This window comes from Ranitomeya imitator, chromosome 1 (assembly GCF_032444005.1).
Source record: "Ranitomeya imitator isolate aRanImi1 chromosome 1, aRanImi1.pri, whole genome shotgun sequence".
Classification (NCBI taxonomy): Eukaryota; Metazoa; Chordata; class Amphibia; order Anura; family Dendrobatidae; genus Ranitomeya; species Ranitomeya imitator.
The window spans coordinates 968,235,560-968,254,481 of NC_091282.1; the positions used below are offsets into that span (position 1 = coordinate 968,235,560).

Consider the following 18,922-nt stretch of genomic DNA (forward strand, 5'->3'; position numbering starts at 1 on the left):
TAGGATGGGCATTGATTTGTCTTTTTCCTTGGCTTTCCATCCTCAGACAAATGGCCAGACTGAACGAACCAATCAGACCTTGGAAACATATCTGAGATGCTTTGTTTCTGCTGATCAGGATGATTGGGTGTCCTTTTTGCCGTTGGCTGAGTTCGCCCTTAATAATCGGGCCAGCTCGGCTACCTTGGTTTCGCCGTTTTTCTGCAATTTTGGGTTCCATCCTCGTTTCTCTTCAGGGCAGGTTGAGTCTTCGGACTGTCCTGGTGTGGATACTGTGGTGGACAGGTTGCAGCAGATTTGGACTCATGTAGTGGACAATTTGACCTTGTCCCAGGAGAAGGCTCAACGTTTCGCTAATCGCAGACGCTGTGTGGGTCCCCGACTTCGTGTTGGGGATTTGGTTTGGTTGTCATCTCGTCATATTCCTATGAAGGTTTCCTCTCCTAAGTTTAAGCCTCGTTTCATTGGTCCGTATAGGATTTCTGAGGTTCTTAATCCTGTGTCTTTTCGTTTGACCCTTCCAGATTCTTTTTCCATCCATAACGTATTCCATAGGTCATTGTTGCGGAGATACGTGGCACCTATGGTTCCATCTGTTGATCCTCCTGCCCCAGTTTTGGTGGATTGGGAGTTGGAGTATATAGTGGAGAAGATTTTGGATTCTCGTGTTTCGAGACGGAAACTCCAGTATCTGGTTAAGTGGAAGGGTTATGGTCAGGAAGATAATTCCTGGGTCTTTGCCTCTGATGTCCATGCTGCCGATCTTGTTCGTGCCTTTCATATGGCTCATCCTGGTCGGCCTGGGGGCTCTGGTGAGGGTTCGGTGACCCCTCCTCAAGGGGGGGGTACTGTTGTGAATTCTGTGGTCGAGCTCCCTCCTGTGGTCACAAGTGGTACTTCGGCTGATTCTGTCTATGAGCTTCCGTTGGTGGATGTGAGTGGTACTGCGGCTTCTAAGTTTCCTTCCTCAGGTGATGTGGTGAAGTCGTTAGGTGCTGCTCTATTTAACTCCACCTAGTGCTTTGCTCCTGGCCTCCAGTCAATGTTCTAGTGTGGATCTTGCTTTCTCCTGGATCGTTCCTGTGGCCTGTCTTTCCTGCATAAGCTAAGTTTTGCTGGTGTTACTTTTGTTGCTATATTTTCTGTCCAGCTTGCGCTATTGGTTTTTCTTGCTTGCTGGAAGCTCTGGGACGCAGAGGGGGTACCTCCGTACCGTTAGTCGGTGCGGAGGGTCTTTTTGCACCCTCTGCGTGGTTGTTTGTAGGGTTTTGTGTTGACCGCAAAGTAATCTTTCCTATCTTCGGTCTGTTCAGTCAGTCGGGCCTCACTTTGCTAAAATCTATTTAATCTCTGAGTTTGTACTTTCATCTCAACTCACAGTCATTATATGTGGGGGGCTGCCTTTTCCTTTGGGGAATTTCTCTGAGGCAAGGTAGGCTTATTTTTCTCTCTTAGGGCTAGCTAGTTTCTCAGGCTGTGATCGAGGCGCCTAGGCCTGGACAGGAGCGCTCCACGGCTACCTCTAGTGTGGTATAATAGGATTAGGGATTGCGGTCAGCAGAGTTCCCACGTCTCAGAGCTCGTCCTTGTTATTGGTAACTGTCAGTTCACCTTGTGTGCTCTTAACCACTAGACCCATTGTGGTTCTGAATTACCTGTTCATAACAGTATACATTGGGATGACTCTAAATATATCCTCTACAGTAGATTCCCAATTAATCTCACTGTGTAGGCCCACAATAGGACTTTCCTGGGGACTATGCAATAAGGCTAGGTCCACATTGCATTAGGGCAATCCGTTAAACGGATGCGCTAAAAAGGAGTCCAAAATTGTCTTTTTGAGGTGTATTTTTGCCATGGCGCTAACGCATGCGTTAACGCGTGTGGCTGTGTTAGGTCATTTGCGTTTGCAACAGAGTTCTATGGCAGAACGAATGCTTCCATTCACTGTGCGTTCGCCGTACCGGACCCAAAAATGCTGTAGTCACGAACTAGCAGACCATTGCAAACGCATGTCGAATTTGACATGCGTTAGGATCCGTTACACTAATGGAAGTCTATGGGTGCGTTAACATGTCCGTTACATTGCGTTAGTGCTGCTTACAAACAGATCCGTTAAATGGATTGCCCTAACGCAATGTGGACCTAGCCTAAGGACTGTGCCTACAAATGGGTCCAGAAGATGAAGGCCAGTGGGTTACACACTGACAAGCAAAAGCACAACAATGTTTTGAACTTTTTACCTTCAGGCTCCATATCTCACATCCACTACTGTTTGGAACGTTGACTTGCAACTATTTAGCATATGATTAGTTATGCAGATTCTTGTAATATCACTACATTGTTACTGTTTTGCTCTTGGTGGCGGAAAAATCTTTTTCTTTCTGTATACTAAATTACAACCTGTTCTCACATTCCCTAATAGCTCAGTGTATTATTAGGTTAATTCCCAAGTGAAAGGTCACTGATTCGAATCGAGGAGCAGCCATGAAGATTTCCTAAGAAAAGAGAAACAGCATCATCCAACTCATCGATAGCAGTCTCTCGGACAAGAAAATTGAAAAACTGCATCATGTGAGCTCCATGACAATTGGAAGAATATAAAATGGTCTAACCATTCCAAAGCCAAAAGGTGGACATCCAAGCAAAATATCGGAGTCAACAAGTAGGCTCATCTCATCTCAAGGTCTATCAGTTCTGGAGATACAAAGTGGAGGTGGCTCGCATGTTTCGTAGTAGTGAGATTATAGAAGTCCATGCAAGCACCATGCAACGAACATTACACAAGTCTGGAATGGTGGCCAAAAAAAAGCTGAAGAAGCCTCGACTTCAATATCGTAAAATAAAAGTTGGCTCGAGTTTGCAAAAAAGTACAGGACTGGACTGTAGAAGATTGGAAACGGGTGAATTGGAGCGATGAGACAAAAGTCAATAGACTAGTCTCTGATGGGTGAACATGGATCTGGAAGAAACAAGGGAAAAAGGGGCTAAAGGATTGAGAAATCAAAAGAACTGACAAGCTCAGTGGAGGAAGCCTGATGATATGGGGTTGTTGCTTTGTATACTCGAGTATTATACAGTGGGAGAAATAATATAAACATATTGACCGTAAAGTTATTAAACTCTACTCAGTCACGAAGTGTTTAATAATTAAAAAGAAACCTTTATTCACATATAAACAATACACACAATTAAAAACAGTGCCTCAAAATCAGAACAAAATTTCATAGCAAAGGTAGACGTAGGGAACCGCAGGTATCCAGATAAGATTACTCAAAATTACTGCTGTACATACACCCATGAGAATTCATTAATCATTGGAAGAAAATTCCTTGCAGCAAATATCAAAGTTTTCAAGTGACAATGCAAAATTGCTGCTACACATATATTCATAAATGTTTATAAAGAATATTCGGTCACTAGGTAAAAATTCCTTGTGGCATATACTCCAAGTATTAAGGTGACAGTGCAAAGTAGATCATATTGGGTTAAAAAATGACAGTGCAAAATGATCCTTATTGGGTTAAATCCCATACAAGTGCACTTACAAGATAATAGTCAAAAGACAATTCATTGACCAAGAAAAAGGGATATTCCCAATGCCCAAAGCCAGACCCCACCATCAATAAATCAAAGTGGGACAGCAAAATATTGCACATTGATCCGCTTGCCATTATAACAAGCTACGTCCCTACAATGCAGGGCACAGACCCCACCGTCACATTCCACCAAATGGAGCCCAAATTTTATGGCACATTCCATCAACCTAATAGATGTCACACATAAGGAATAATAACAGAAGACTGTGAGCAATCCACTCGGTACATATTACCTGGATAAATCCGCTGCTCCCCTGCCTCGTGGCACGCTACACTTTGACTACCCCGACGCGCGTTTCGCATCTGCTTCCTCCTGGGGGGGTAGACATTATTAGATTGATGGAATGTGCAATAAAATTTGGGCTCCATTTGGTGGAATGTGACGGTGGGATTTATTGATGGTGGGGTCTGGCTTTGGGCATTGGGAATATCCCATTTTCTTGGTCAATGAATTGAATGAATATATGTGTAGCAGCAATTTTGCATTGTCACTTGAAAACTTTGATATTTGCTGCAAGGAATTTTCTTCCAATGATTAATGAATTCTCATGGGTGTATGTGCAGCAGTAATTTTGAGTAATTTTATCTGGATACCTGTGGTTCCCTTCGTCTACCTTTGCTATGAAATTTTGTTCTGATTTTGAGGCACTGTTTTTAATTGTGTGTATTGTTTATATGTGAATAAAGGTTTCTTTTTAATTATTAAACACTTCGTGACTGAGTAGAGTTTAACCCCTTACCGGCATCGGACGTACTATACCGTCCGATGCCGGCTCCCCTGCTTTGATGCAGGGCTCCGCGGTGAGCCCGCATCAAAGCCGGGACATGTCAGCTGTTTTGAACAGCTGACATGTGCCCGTAATAGGTGCGGGCAGAATCGCGATCTGCCCGCACCTATTAACTAGTTAAATGCCGCTGTCAAACGCAGACAGCGGCATTTAACTACCGCTTCCGGCCGGGCGGCCGGAAATGACGTCATCGTCGACCCCCGTCACATGATCGGGGGTCGGCGATGCGTCTCCATTGTAACCATAGAGGTCCTAGAGACCTCTATGGTTACTGATTGCCCGTCGCTGTGAGCGCCACCCTGTGGTCGGCGCTCACAGCACACGTGCAATTCTGCTACATAGCAGCGATCAGCAGATCGCTGCTATGTAGCAGAGCCGATCGTGCTGTGCCTGCTTCTAGCCTCCCATGGAGGCTATTGAAGCATGGCAAAAGTTAAAAAAAAAAGTTTAAAAAAAATGTGAAAAAAATAAAAAAAAACATAAAAGTTTAAATCACCCCCCTTTCGCCCCAATCAAAATAAATCAATAAAAAAAATATCAAATCTATGCATATTTGGTATTGCCGCGCTCAGAATCGCCCGATCGATCAATTAAAAAAAGTATTAACCTGATCGCTAAACAGCGTAGCGGGAAAAAAATTCGAAACGCCAGAATTACGTTTTTTTGGTCGCCGCGACATTGCATTAAAATGCAATAACGGGCGATCAAAAGAACGTATCTGCACCGAAATGCTATCATTAAAAACGTCATCTCGGCACGCAAAAAATAAGCCCTCAACCGACCCCAGATCATGAAAAATGGAGACGCTACGAGTATCGGAAAATGGCGCAATTTTTTTTTTTAGCAAAGTTTGGAATTTTTTTTCACCACTTAGATAAAAAATAACCTAGTCATGTTTGGTGTCTATGAACTCGTAATGACCTGGAGAATCATAATGGCAGGTCATTTTTAGCATTTAGTGAACCTAGTAAAAAAGCCAAACAAAAAACAAGTGTGTGATTGCACTTTTTTTGCAATTTCACCGCACTTGGAATTTTTTTCCCGTTTTCTAGTACACGACATGCTAAAACCAATGATGTTGTTCAAAAGTACAACTTGTCCCGCAAAAAATAAGCCCTCACATGGCCAAATTGACAGAAAAATAAAAAAGTTATGGCTCTGGGAAGGAGGGGAGCGAAAAACGAACACGGAAAAACGAAAAATCCCCCGGTCATGAAGGGGTTAATAACTATACGGTCAATATGTTTATATCAAGTTTGGAGTGTTGCCCATCCGTAACCTAAGGAAATGGGTTGGTGCGTTATGTTTATTAGTGGGAGAAATAAGTATTTGATCCCTTGCTGATTTTGCAAGTTTGCCCACTGACAAAGACATGAATAGTCTATAATTTTAAGGATACCGTATATACTCGAGTATAAGCCGAGATTTTCAGCCCATTTTTTTGGGCTGAAAGTCCCCCTCTCGGCTTATACTCGAGTCATACCCAGGGGTCGGCAGGGGAGGGGGAGCGGGGGCTATCTAATTATACTTACCTGCTCCTTGCGCGGTCCCTGCAGTCCCTGCTTCTTCCAGCGCTGCATCTTCCTGTATTGAGCGGTCACATTGTACCGCTCATTACAGTCATGAATATGCGGCTCCACCTCACATAGGGGTGGAGCCGCATATTCATTTCTGTAATGATCGGTAACTGTGACCGCTCAATACAGGAAGAAGATGCATCGCCGGGAGAAGCAGGGACTGCAGGGACCGCACCAGGAGCAGGTAAGTATACAGGGAGGGGAGCGCTGCGCGATATTTACTTGCTCCTCGTTTTGGTGCGGCTCCGTCTCCAGCGTCTTCTGGCAGTGACGCTCAGGTCGGAGGGCGCGGTGACGTAGTCAGTGCGCGCCCTCTGCTGAGCGTCAGTGCTGGAGACGGAGCCGCACGAGGAGCAGTGCAGTATTGACAGTGCCGGCGTCCTGAGCGAAGAGAGGCGAGTATGTGATTTTTTTTATTGCAACAGCATTATATATGGCACAGCTTTATATGGAGCATCTATGGGGCCATAATGAATGGTGCAGAGCATTCTATATGGGGCACAGCTTTATATGGAGCATCTATGGGGCCATAATGAACGGTGCAGAGCATTCCATATGGCACAGCTTTCTATGGAACATCTATGGGGCCATAATGAATGGTGCAGAGCATTCTATATGGCACAGCTTTCTATGGAGCATCTATGGGGCCATAATGAACAGTGCAGAGCATTCTATATGGCACAGCTTTCTATGGAGCATCTATGGGGCCATAATGAACAGTGCATAGCATTCCATATGGCACAGCTTTCTATGGAGCATCTATGGGGCCATAATGAATGGTGCAGAGCATTCTATATGGCACAGCTTTCTATGGAGCATCTATGGGGCCATAATGAAAGGTGCATAGCATTCCATATGGCACAGCTTTCTATGGAGCATCTATGGGGCCGTAATGAACGGTGCAGAGCATTATATATGGCACAGCTATATATGGAGCATCTATGGGGCCGTAATGGAGGCCCAGGATGCTTCAATAGCGGCCTTAAGCTCATCCAGAGTGTTGGGTCTTGCGTCTCTCAACTTTCTCTTCACAATATCCCACAGATTCTCTATGGGGTTCAGGTCAGGAGAGTTGGCAGGCCAATTGAGCACAGTAATACCATGGTCAGTAAACCATTTACCAGTGGTTTTGGCACTGTGAGCAGGTGCCAGGTCGTGCTGAAAAATGAAATCTTCATCTCCATAAAGCATTTCAGCCGATGGAAGCATGAAGTGCTCCAAAATCTCCTGATAGCTAGCTGCATTGACCCTGCCCTTGATGAAACACAGTGGACCAACACCAGCAGCTGACTTGGCACCCCACACCATCACTGACTGTGGGTACTTGACACTGGACTTCAGGCATTTTGGCATTTCCTTCTCCCCAGTCTTCCTCCAGACTCTGGCAACTTGATTTCCGAATGACATGCAAAATTTGCTTTCATCAGAAAAAAGTACTTGGGACCACTTAGCAACAGTCCAGTGCTGCTTCTCTGTAGCCCAGGTCAGGCGCCTCTGCCGCTGTTTATGGTTCAAAAGTGGCTTTACCTGGGGAATGCGGCACCTGTAGCCCATTTCCTGCACACGCCTGTGCACGGTGGCTCTGGATGTTTCCACACCAGACTCAGTCCACTGCTTCCTCAGGTTCCCCAAGGTCTGGAATCGGTCCTTCTCCACAATCTTCCTCAGGGTCCGGTCTCATCTTCTCGTTGTACAGCGTTTTCTGCCACATTGTTTCCTTCCAACAGACTTACCATTGAGGTGCCTTGATACAGCACTCTGGGAACAGCCTATTTGTTGAGAAATTTCTTTCTGGGTCTTACCCTCTTGCTTGAGGGTGTCAATGATGGCCTTCTTGACATCTGTCAGGTCGCTAGTCTTACCCATGATGGGGGTTTTGAGTAATGAACCAGGCAGGGAGTTTATAAAAGCCTCAGGTATCTTTTGCATGTGTTTAGAGTTAATTAGTTGATTCAGAAGATTAGGGTAATAGGTCGTTTAGAGAACCTTTTCTTGATATGCTAATTTATTGAGACAGGTTTTTTGGGTTATCAGGAGTTGTATGCCAAAATCATCAGTATTAAAACAATAAAAGACCTGACAAATTTCAGTTGGTGGATAATGAATCTATAATATATGAAAGTTTAATTGTAATCATTACATTATGGTAAATAATGAAATTTAACACTATATGCTAATTTTTTGAGAAGGACCTGTATATGGAGCATCTATGGGGCCATAATGAACGATGCAGAGCAATATATATGGCACAGCTTTATATGGAGCATCTATGGGGCCATAATGAACAGTGCAGAGCATTCTATATGGCACAGCTTTCTATGGAGCATCCATGGGGCCATAATGAACGGTGCAGAGCATTATATATGGCACAGCTTTATATGGAGCATCTATGGGGCCATAATGAACGGTGCAGAACATTCTATATGGCACAGCTTTCTATGGAGCATCTATGGGGCCATAATGAACGGTGCAGAGCATTATATGTGGCACAGCTTTATATGGAGCATCTATGGGGCAATAATGAACGATATGGAGCATTATATGGGGCACAGCTTTATATGGAGCATCTTATGGGGCAATAATGAACGGTACGGAGCATCTATTTTTATTTTTGAAATTCACCGGTAGCTGCTGCATTTTCCACCCTAGGCTTATACTCGAGTCAATAAGTTTTCACAGTTTTTTGTGGCAAAATTAGGGGGGGGTCGGCTTATACTCGGGTCGGCTTATACTCGAGTATATACGGTAGGTTAATTTTAGTATTGAGAGATAGAATATCAAAAATAAAATCCAGAAAATCACATTGTATAAATTATAAAAATTTATTTGCATACATTGAGATTGGCAAAAAATGGTTCAATGACAATAAAGTAAAGGTGCTGGTTTGGCCCTCACAGTACAAAGACCTCAACCCAATCAATATAGGGCAGGGAGAAGCTGCCAGGGACCAGTCTCTTCTTCTAGTTACCTGAGCAGAATGGTCCCTGGAAAGATTCTAAATGTATGTTTTACATTGCAACGTTTCATAGTGAAATTTGCCTGAAATGACAGAGCTGGCCTCCGATTGATGATTCCTGTAGTTTGGGCAGCATGAATCTGCTGTCAAGTTCTCTATAAAGCTCTTTATATAGTAATACATGTTTATTTCATGCATTCAATTCAATTCTGTATATGGACAATAAAAAGCAGATTTTTAGTCTTTAAACACCAAGTACGCATGAGAGCTTTCAGTATTGATGAGAATATCAGATACGGTATATAATGAATGTCAAATACATCAAATCAAATTATGTTTCAACTCTAAATAACTGTGTTATGCTTTCTGGAACCATCTGGCATGAATGTGAATAGTGAAAGTAGATGAAAATCCAAACTGCGGGTATCTCTTTATTTGTTTGCTACTCATTGTTTGGTACTTGCAGACTTGCAGTGCAGACACCACCCAGATGTGATCCATTTACTATAATGGATTTATGACCATTGCAGATGCTCATATTTGTCAGCACTATGCACAGGGGTTACTATAAATTGCAATGTTCCCAGACACAATCAGAACGTCCTAGAATCAGCGAACATCTCAGCTAAACAGGATGGTCCCTGGACAATTCCTAGAGAATACCACTAACACAGATTATCATGGAGAGAAGAGTTTGTAATTTAATATGTAACTTAATCCACTAATGGAGATCACACTAAGCACTTGGTGAGTCACTAATATGGTTATTTCCTGGGGACGGTATATTCTTTCCTATCCAAATGAAAAATGTACTTTCTGCTGCTAGGAGCGATCTGTTGTCATTCGTCCATTAAAGAGGACCTGCCACCAGGTCAACAGTGGCCGGATTTTGCTCTAATTTTTTTCCCGCTGCTCTTTTGAGATTAAATAGGTTTTTTTTTAAATCCACTATACAGTTCCAGAGACATTGGCCTTTTCTTTTTGTGACAATTTTTATGGTCTTTACCAAGGGGGTGATGCATACAGGGTAATTAGGCAGAACAGCCAAAAGATCCTCCCCTCCCCCCCAGAAGAAACCTGTGAACACACCCTTTTGGTAAAAAAAAGACAAAGAAAGAGTAGCACTCAATAAAAAGGCCCATATCTCTGGAAGTTTAAGGAGGTTTAAAAGAAAAAAAAAAAAAAGAACAGAATATTTAAATAAATCTAAAAAAAAAAATATTGCTCATCTTTTGCCATATTCTGATATTTTTTTATTTTGGTATTGATTTTATTTGTTGTCCCTGCAATAGTTTTATACATGCAAAACATAAGAAGATTAAATGCGGAGAAGACTACAAATAGACATATTTCTTAGAAATGGAGTAATGAATCTCCAAACTTTTATAAAGAATTGTAAATGATCTTATTACGAAAATCAAAACACAAATTCCAATATGGAGTTAGTAAGTAGATAAGACAAAAAGACAAATTATGATACAATATAGAAATAGTATCAAATGTACACAGAAGATCTGAAAAAGGCAATTATGCAATAAAAAGACACCAGGATATGGGCAACAGTGTATATAACAATTCAACAAGAAGATGGTATAATGAGAGTTATCAAAAGGATACATGCATGGTAAATAGATATGCATACATAAGAGATCCACGTACCCAAAATAATACAAAGCACGTAGCATACACATGAAGACCTGCAGTAATAGTAAAAAGGATCAAACCTATAATGTAATAGGATCAATATTCCTGAAGGGTCAAAAGGACAGTAAAGACAAAAATGTATACCGCGTTGTTACCCTTAGTACATGTGTAGAGCTGAGGATCTCCTGCACCCCAACGTGTGTTTCGCGTAGGCCTCCTCAGGGGGTATATAGTTATTGTGTCTTGATGTAGTTTATATATGGCATCTAATGAGTTGAACAGACGGGATTTGTAGTTATCAAGTATATATTACAGCAGAGTATTAGCTGAAAGATACCTGCCGATCGCGCAGGCTCACCTCCTGAGCCTAAACCATCATTCTGCCATAAAGTTATTGAGAATTGAGGGAATTACCTACCAATGTCAGGAAGAGGTTTAATAACAATACTCAATCTTTTCTCAGATCTCTATTGTGTCGTTTGTTATTCCACTTACAACTATTAAAAAAACACATTTGGGTGTTATCATTCTCCTTTTTAATGGGGCGTATCCATGCATTGACACGGTCAGCCCTGAATGGACTGTATCCAAATTAAAAGAAAATTGAATCATCCAGTTGTCAATTCATTCCTAACTGCCCAGGGGGGACACCAGTGTTACAGCACAACACTGATTTATGACAAAACTCTTCAGATTTGTTATTTTATGGGGACTATTGATAACAGAGTCAGGATAGACCTTTCTAAAACGTGCAATATACTACATATGGACACGAAAGACACATTTATGTACTAAATCAGAGGTCCCCAAATTGTGTCTCGTGAGAACGTGATGTGTGGCTCATGATATGTCTTCCAACTTGGAGCAGTAGAATCAGACCTAACAAACAGCTATGAAAAGCAGGTGTCCAGATGGTGACTCTTGTGATCAGCCCCCACACAAGAGAAGATCTGAGGAGGAGAAAGGGGCAAAAATATGGTAGATATGGTAGGCTGCCAGGTAGGGCTCGTGCACATGAACATAATTTTTGCTCCAAGCGCTATCTGTTAAAAAATGTTATTCAACGAAGCAGTGCAGATGAACGATTTTTTCACTGGCCGAATTGGTGGGCAAAACAAATTGCAGCATACACAATTCTCCTCCGTAAATTGGGTGCGAGAAAAAAAAAAATCGCATGCCATTCGGAGCCACAGAAAAATGTCCAATACATTGCAATTCTCTAACATAGGAAATTGTAAATGGATGAAACTCAGAACGATTTTCGATAGGTTCTAGTGAGATGTGGGCTTGATGCTGGATGCAGTAGAGTAGTGGGAGTGCCTGATGCGAGGTGGGAGCCCCTGGATGTATGTATACTGCATAGGGGGCTCACGTCCTTAGAGTGCTTTGTATGGGGAAGCTTGGGTGGTCATATTATTGGCAATGAGGGGCTCATTTTTACTACTGTGTCAATGAGGGTGCGGTGCTGGATGTGGCTTGCAACAATTTCTCAGCTAAGCAATCTACCATAATCCCAGTAAGACCTAAACTAACAAGCTAAAAATCCTGAAAGCACAGTAAGTACCACTTGTCAATATTCATGCGAAAAAATGGAAGTCGGATCATTATTTCTTGATTCCTGGTTATAATGGAAAACCAGATGCTGAACTTGCACTTTCCAGTATTGAAGGAATGCAGAAGAATGTCAGGAAATGTTATTTTCTCAGAGACAGCATGCTGTGCATCTAAGCCTTCAGTAAACAGGCCTCTCTGTGCGATACCCATATACAATCCGAAATATGCTTTCTTTCCTCCTCCCCACTTCCCAGACATGGTCAGCAGTAGCATCTGGCCATCAGGTGACTCCATCTTACAGTGCAGTAAGTGCTGTGGATGGGCCATATGCCCAGATGGTAGAGCAACCCAGCCGAGCTCCTGCCCAGCACATCAGCATTATTATACATCTTATGCTTTATTTATGACTTGTAATAGAACGGTGCTCAATCTAAGTTGGTTTCCAGTAAAGGTATTAACACATATAAAGATTAAATCTTAATATCCTCCAGGGAGGTTTCCGGTCTATAGAAATAAAACGGAATTCATCGACAACAAAAAGTTCTGCAACTTTCATATATAGTTCTTATTTCAATTCCTAGTAATTTTCACGCTTATTGTCAGTGAGTTCGGACATCCTTGGTTAGAACTGATCTAAGGGTTATACCAAATCCTGAGAAATATAGAGAATACCCCAGACAAATTCACAGTAAACCGTATTGTTTATATGCTGATTTTGCAGCAGTTCCCTGTGACATCACATCATCATTGGGGACCAGGATCAGCAGCTGATCGGCAGAAAAGTCCACAACAATAGGACCTGATTTCAGATCTCTTTTTTTGCACAAGAATGTAGAAACTTACATGCTGGACCTTTTAAAGTAGTTTTTTAGCTGTTTGCTATAGAGCTTACAAGTGCTGCTCTGAAGCTAACCAGATGGCTGGACCCGACCAGCTTCTGCGCCCCTCTGATTTTCTGATATCGGAGGCAACGCTGCCTGTCTGTAGGATGGGAGAGCACACAGTGGAGTAGCTCAACCATGCCGCTGGTCTGAGCCATCAATCATTAGAGTGCCCCCCAGAAAGCAGGAACCCGGTAGGCTGGGGAGCAGCGCACTCCTGATGATCTATGTGGAGAACCCTTTAAGTTCCTTTCCCTATGACTGAACTTTTAATTCAGTAGACAAACTTAAAGGGGTTGTCCGATCTCAAACTGTAAGTCTGCAGTCACTCTGTGTGACTGCAGACTTGTGAATCCTGACATTGTGCGCACTGCAAGGATTCTCCGTCACTGGGAGTGGTGGTCATGTGACAGCATGTATGCAATATGAATACTTCTGGCCACATTCCCACTAGTTAGGGGCGGTCTAGCTCAATGCAAATGTATAGAGAGAGGTTGTAAATAGTCTAGTTCAGGGGTGTCAAACTGCATTCCTCGAGGGTTGCAAACAGGTCATGTTTTCAGGATTTCCTTGTACTGCACAGGTAATAATTTAATCACCAACTCATTATTTGTGTAGGTGATTAAATTATCACCTGTGCAGTACAAGGAAATCCTGAAAACATGACCTGTTTGCAGCCCTCGAGGAATGCAGTTTGACACCCCTGGTCTAGTTGGAATGTGACAGGGAACATGCATATCGCATACTTGCCATCACATGACCGCCGCTCCCAGTTCCGTGATGTCAGGATTCACTAGTCTGCAGTCACACAGAGTGACTGCGGACTTGTAGGTTAACACTGGACAACCCCTTTAATTTGGGAATTCTGTATGGCACGTGAAATTACACATATGATAAATCAATAACACCAGAGTGGGGCACTACACGACGTAACATGCTGGAATTACAGGTACCATCCACAAATGATTTTTACACTGTATCAACGCAAAAAAATAACAGTTCAACAGCCCGACCAAGCCGCTTTATTAGCCACAGTCCAGGAGGATAAGCAGATTGCTGCCAGCTAATCAGTAATCCCACACTACCCTCTGCATGCCTCTCTGACAACTGCTTCCCTGTGATGCTGCTTGTACAAATAGAAGTCCCTGGGGCCATCAAGAGTTAATAATCGTTTATTGCAGGACGAAACTTCATAGTCAACAGATTAAAGGAAATTATCATACAGAAATGATAAATGTCCAATCTAATGGTCCAAAGCAATAGGTAAAGGCCGCTATATGAACAACACTGTGACATATGTACATTAATGTCACCCAATCCTTGATTTTAATGGGATTGATCTAACGTGACGAGGGGCAGCCCAGCAATCATCTGCTGTGCATCAAAGGGGATATTCACATGTCCAATCCAAAAGTATTGTGCAGCGGCTTATTCTGCCGTCCACTTAAATAAGCACGCTTATAGAGAAGTAGGGCCACATATGTACGACCAGCCTTAGGCCGCGGCCACACACAGACATTGCTCAATGGGACACTTGCTGATGCAGAATGGGAATAATCATATAAGTTGCAAGGCGGCTGGTAGTCACTAATAAAGCTGCACCGTGACCCCCAGGTCCTGGCAGCTCCACTCCCAGCATTGTGCTTGGTACAGCAGGGAGCATCATCGGGGCAGTGTGAGAAGTCAGCCTGTCCCTGCTCTATGGGTTAGTTGTGACAGAGGAAGCTAGCTTAGTTACTGACATGACCCAGTTAGTCAGCCCTCTTCCCACATAGGACTTATTACGTGCTGAGTGCTGACGCAAAAGCTCTTAAACTGAGCTGCCACGATCAGAAAGCTGAAGATTATGGCACTTTTCAAACGGAAAAAAAGTTCAATATGTTTATATTACAAAGATATTTTTGCAGAAGTGGACATGCCGTTCAATATTTAGTCTCCACTAGGGGGAGCTATGGGGCTTACTGCATACTGTTTATAAAGCGGTAAGCAGAGGGCTCCCCCTAGTGGTAGCTGCAGGCAGCCAGAATTGTATCAGTGATATCTGTATGAAGAAAAATTGTGACTCAAAATTACATGATGTTTAAAGGTGGATACTCACATTTTTAAGCCTATATATTTTTTAACCATACATGTCTAAGTATATTACACCTCTGTGAGAAAGGAGATGGAGTTTATCTAGTGCCTTAGGAATGCTTTGTGCCTGGGCAGAAAAGGAACTTTACAATGAAACCAAAGGAGCAAAAACAGGAACCTCTCACAAGTAGCACAATATATCTGATTTTACAAGTCTTGTATCTAATATTAATAATTCCATCTATCATGAATCATTTGTACACCACCACTGTGCTGTAGACATCACAGCAGCCACCCCCAAGCAGCGCCTATTAGATAACGAGTTATTATTCTCCGTGTCCATGACTATGTGATCGATATAATATCACTGACAAGAGCGGACTCAGCTGCTGCAGATCTAAGACTCCATGGCACAGTACTAGCAGGCAGCAGCTGGCACCCCAGGTAGTGGTGTATGCCCAGGATAACCCCAGCTGCTGATGGGCAGTGTGTGGGGTACAGACATGGCTCCCACCCTGGTCCCCACACTGAGCAGCTATCCTCCGGGGTCTCCAGCACTGGCCCAGCACCTGCTCCCAGTCAGACCCCAGTCTGTGCCCATTGTCCAGCAGCACGGTCTGGGAGGAGCAGGGTGTGGCAGCCGGAGTCGGGGTGCTCATCCACTTATCGCCCTCACACACGGGCACAGCTAGGAAGCTGGAGACACGGCTCCCTCCCCGGAGTGTCATTGTCCCCTCCGCCCAGTCAGACCCTCACTTACTAGCACAGGAGTCAGATGTGACCAGCAGCGGTCCTCTCCACGTGCTGCCGCGGAGGATGCAGCTCACACACTGGCCGCACCGCCGCTGTCACTCCATGGTGACGTCACGGCACGGGGAGCCGACCAATCACGGCACGCGGCTACGCCCGCTCCGGCCAGGTGCAGCATCCTCCGTCCTCCAGTGGTCCCACGTGTGGTGTCCGGTTTCCTCGGAGGGGAGGTCGGAGATGTGCGGGGGGCACTGAGGGCGAGGGGTCAGGGCCTCCTAATGCCACCATGAGTCATGTCCAGGCCAAATGGAAGTGCAGAGTGTCAAGGGACAGGAAGCCAATAATGGCAAGAGATCTGGTGTACAGGGAGCGGAGCTCTGCACTGAAAAGGATGCGATGGAAACCGCCACCACCGTACCTTACACACGGACTGCAACAGCTCACAGGTGGAGTAAACATTAGTTTCCAAGCTGCTGCAGAACATCTTCTAAAGATGAGGTTATTGCTAATCTTAGACTGAGTGAAATTAACACATTCTTATAAAAACATTCTGCACTGGGCAAGAAAGCGATTTGTCAGCAACAATTCTCATACAAGTAATACGTGTCCTCCTACATGTCATGTTACATGTCCTCCTCCATGTTCTCCTCCATGTTCTCCTACAAGTCCTCCTCCATGTTCTACATGTCCTCATACATGTTCTCCTCCATGTTCTCCTACAAGTCCTCCTCCATGTTCTACATGTCCTCATACATGTTCTCCTCCATGTTCTCCTACAAGTCCTCCTCCATGTTCTACATGTCCTCATACATGTTCTCCTCCATGTTCTCCTACATGTCCTCCTACATGTTCTACATGTCCTCATACATGTTCTCCTCCATGTTCTCCTCCATGTTCTCCTCCATGTCCTCCTATATGTTCTACATGTCCTCATACATGTTCTCCTCCATGTCCTCCTCCATGTTCTCCTACATGTCCTCCTACATGTTCTATATGTCCTCATACATATTCTCCTACATGTCCTTCTACATGTTCTACATGTCCTCCTCCATGTCCTCCTCCATGTTCTCCTCCATGTCCTCCTCCATGTTCTCCTACATGTCCTCCTACATGTTCTACATGTCCTCATACATGTTCTCCTACATGTCCTCCCAGTGTCCAGTTGCCCATAACAATCACCCATTATCACTGTCATCTCCCATTGTGCTGTATGTGCCCAGGCAACCATCTTATGGGTAACTAGGCTGTTTCCTTTCATGTAAAGGGGCCAGTATGTGAATTCTGGAGGCCACATTTTAGTACTTGCATCATAGAAGTTGTCTTCACTCTAATGATGGCAGAAAGTCTCTAATATTTACAGAGAATCTACCCATTATTGGCCCAGACCTGCGGTGTGGAATGTGGAGGGTGTAAGCGTTCCATCACAGTGCCAGCATTCCACAGTGTCAATGTCTCTCAAAGTGCCAGCATACCAGTTATAGTGCCAGCGTTCCACAGTCACAGCACCAGCATTCCACAGCCACAGTGTCAGTGTCCCACAAAGTGCCAGCATACCAGTTATAGTGCCAGCGTTCTAGAGTCCCAGTGCCAGCATTCCACAAAGTGCCAGCGTACCAGTCATAGTGTTGGTGTACCACAGTCACAGTGCTAGTGCTCCACAGTCACAGTGCCAGCATTCCACAGGCACAGTGCCAGCGTACCACTGTCACAGCGCCAGCGCTCCAGTCACAGTGCCAGCGTTCCACAATCACAGTGCCAGCGTTCCAAAAAGTGCCAGCATTCCACAGTCACAATGCCAATGTTCCACAAAATGCCAACGTACCACAGTCACAGTGTTCCACAGTCACAGTGCCAGCATTCCACAGTCACAGTACCAACTGGGCATGCCCCTGATGAAACAACAAATGGCGTCCAATTGGATCTCCTCCATACCTAGATCTGCACATCAATGAGCTCCTGGACAGCCTCAGTGTTGGATGCACTAATACATAACATGCCACAAAGTGCCAAGTAGAATCAGCTCTGGAAAACAAGAGGACTAGTCAATGGCATCAATGGTTTCCACATCTAGGATCTACCTACACATTCCGGCCACAAGACGGCTCTGAGGACATCGATTGTACACAGGATTATTGACTATGGTTAACAGATATGCCACATTGAAAGAGCCGGATTATTTGTACAACCCAAATAGGCTGTACTGTAAGGGTATGTGCCCACGCTGCGTCCTGGTGTGCGGATGTTTCCACACTGATTTTGATAAATCCGCAGGGCAAAATCACTGCGTTTTTCCTGCAGATTTATTGCGGATTTTCTGCGGTTTTTGTGCGGATTCTACTGCGGTTTTACACCTGCGGTTTTTTAATATGGAGCAGGTGTTAAACCGCCGATTCCGCACAAAGAATTGACATGCTGCGGAAAATAAACCGCAGCATTTCCGCACGTTTTTTTCCGCAGCATGTGCACAGCGGTTTTTGTTTTCCATAGGTTAACATGGTACTGTACACAGCATGGAAAACTGCTGTGGATCCGCAGCATCAGAAACGCTGCAGATCCGCAGTAAAAATCGCAACGTGTGCACATACCCTAATAGTACTGTGTCATGCTACCAGTAGTAACAGGGGCATCAGGAAAACACAAAAGCAGAGAAGGATCAGTCAGGAAAAATAAGAAATTTGCCAGCATGGAGCGATGATAGCGCTCAGAGGTTGCAAAAGTAGCAAAAGCTTTTACTCCTCCATACATGTGGAAAAGACAGCAAAGTCTTGACCGCAAAGGTCTGTCAAGCTTAGGCTACGTTCACATTTGCGTTGTTGGGCGCAGCGTCGGCGACGGATACCGACGCATGCGTCATGCGCCCCTATCTTTAACATGGGGGGCGCATGTACATGCGCCGGTATGCGTTGTAATGCGTTTTACGACGCATGCGTCATTTTGACGCACAAGACAGGGCGCAGACGACGCTACTTGTAGCGTTTTCCCTGCGCCGAATTTCCGGATCTTTACTATCTTATGACAACGCATGCGTCACAAAACGCTGCGTTGTGTATATGCATTGTGGGTTGCGTCGTGAACACAAATGTGAACGTAGCCTTATACA

The 18,922-nt window shown here is 44.1% G+C and overlaps 1 protein-coding gene across 1 annotated transcript in view; it reads right to left on the reverse strand.

The window, feature by feature from the left end:
* ANK2 (ankyrin 2) overlaps positions 1-15,864 on the reverse strand; it is a 732,820-nt gene extending 716,956 nt beyond the window's left edge. The window contains exon 1 of the mRNA XM_069743800.1: positions 15,833-15,864. The gene's annotated coding sequence lies outside the window, so the exon portion shown is untranslated. The remainder of the gene's footprint in view (positions 1-15,832) is intronic.
* Positions 15,865-18,922: the final 3,058 nt, after the last annotated feature.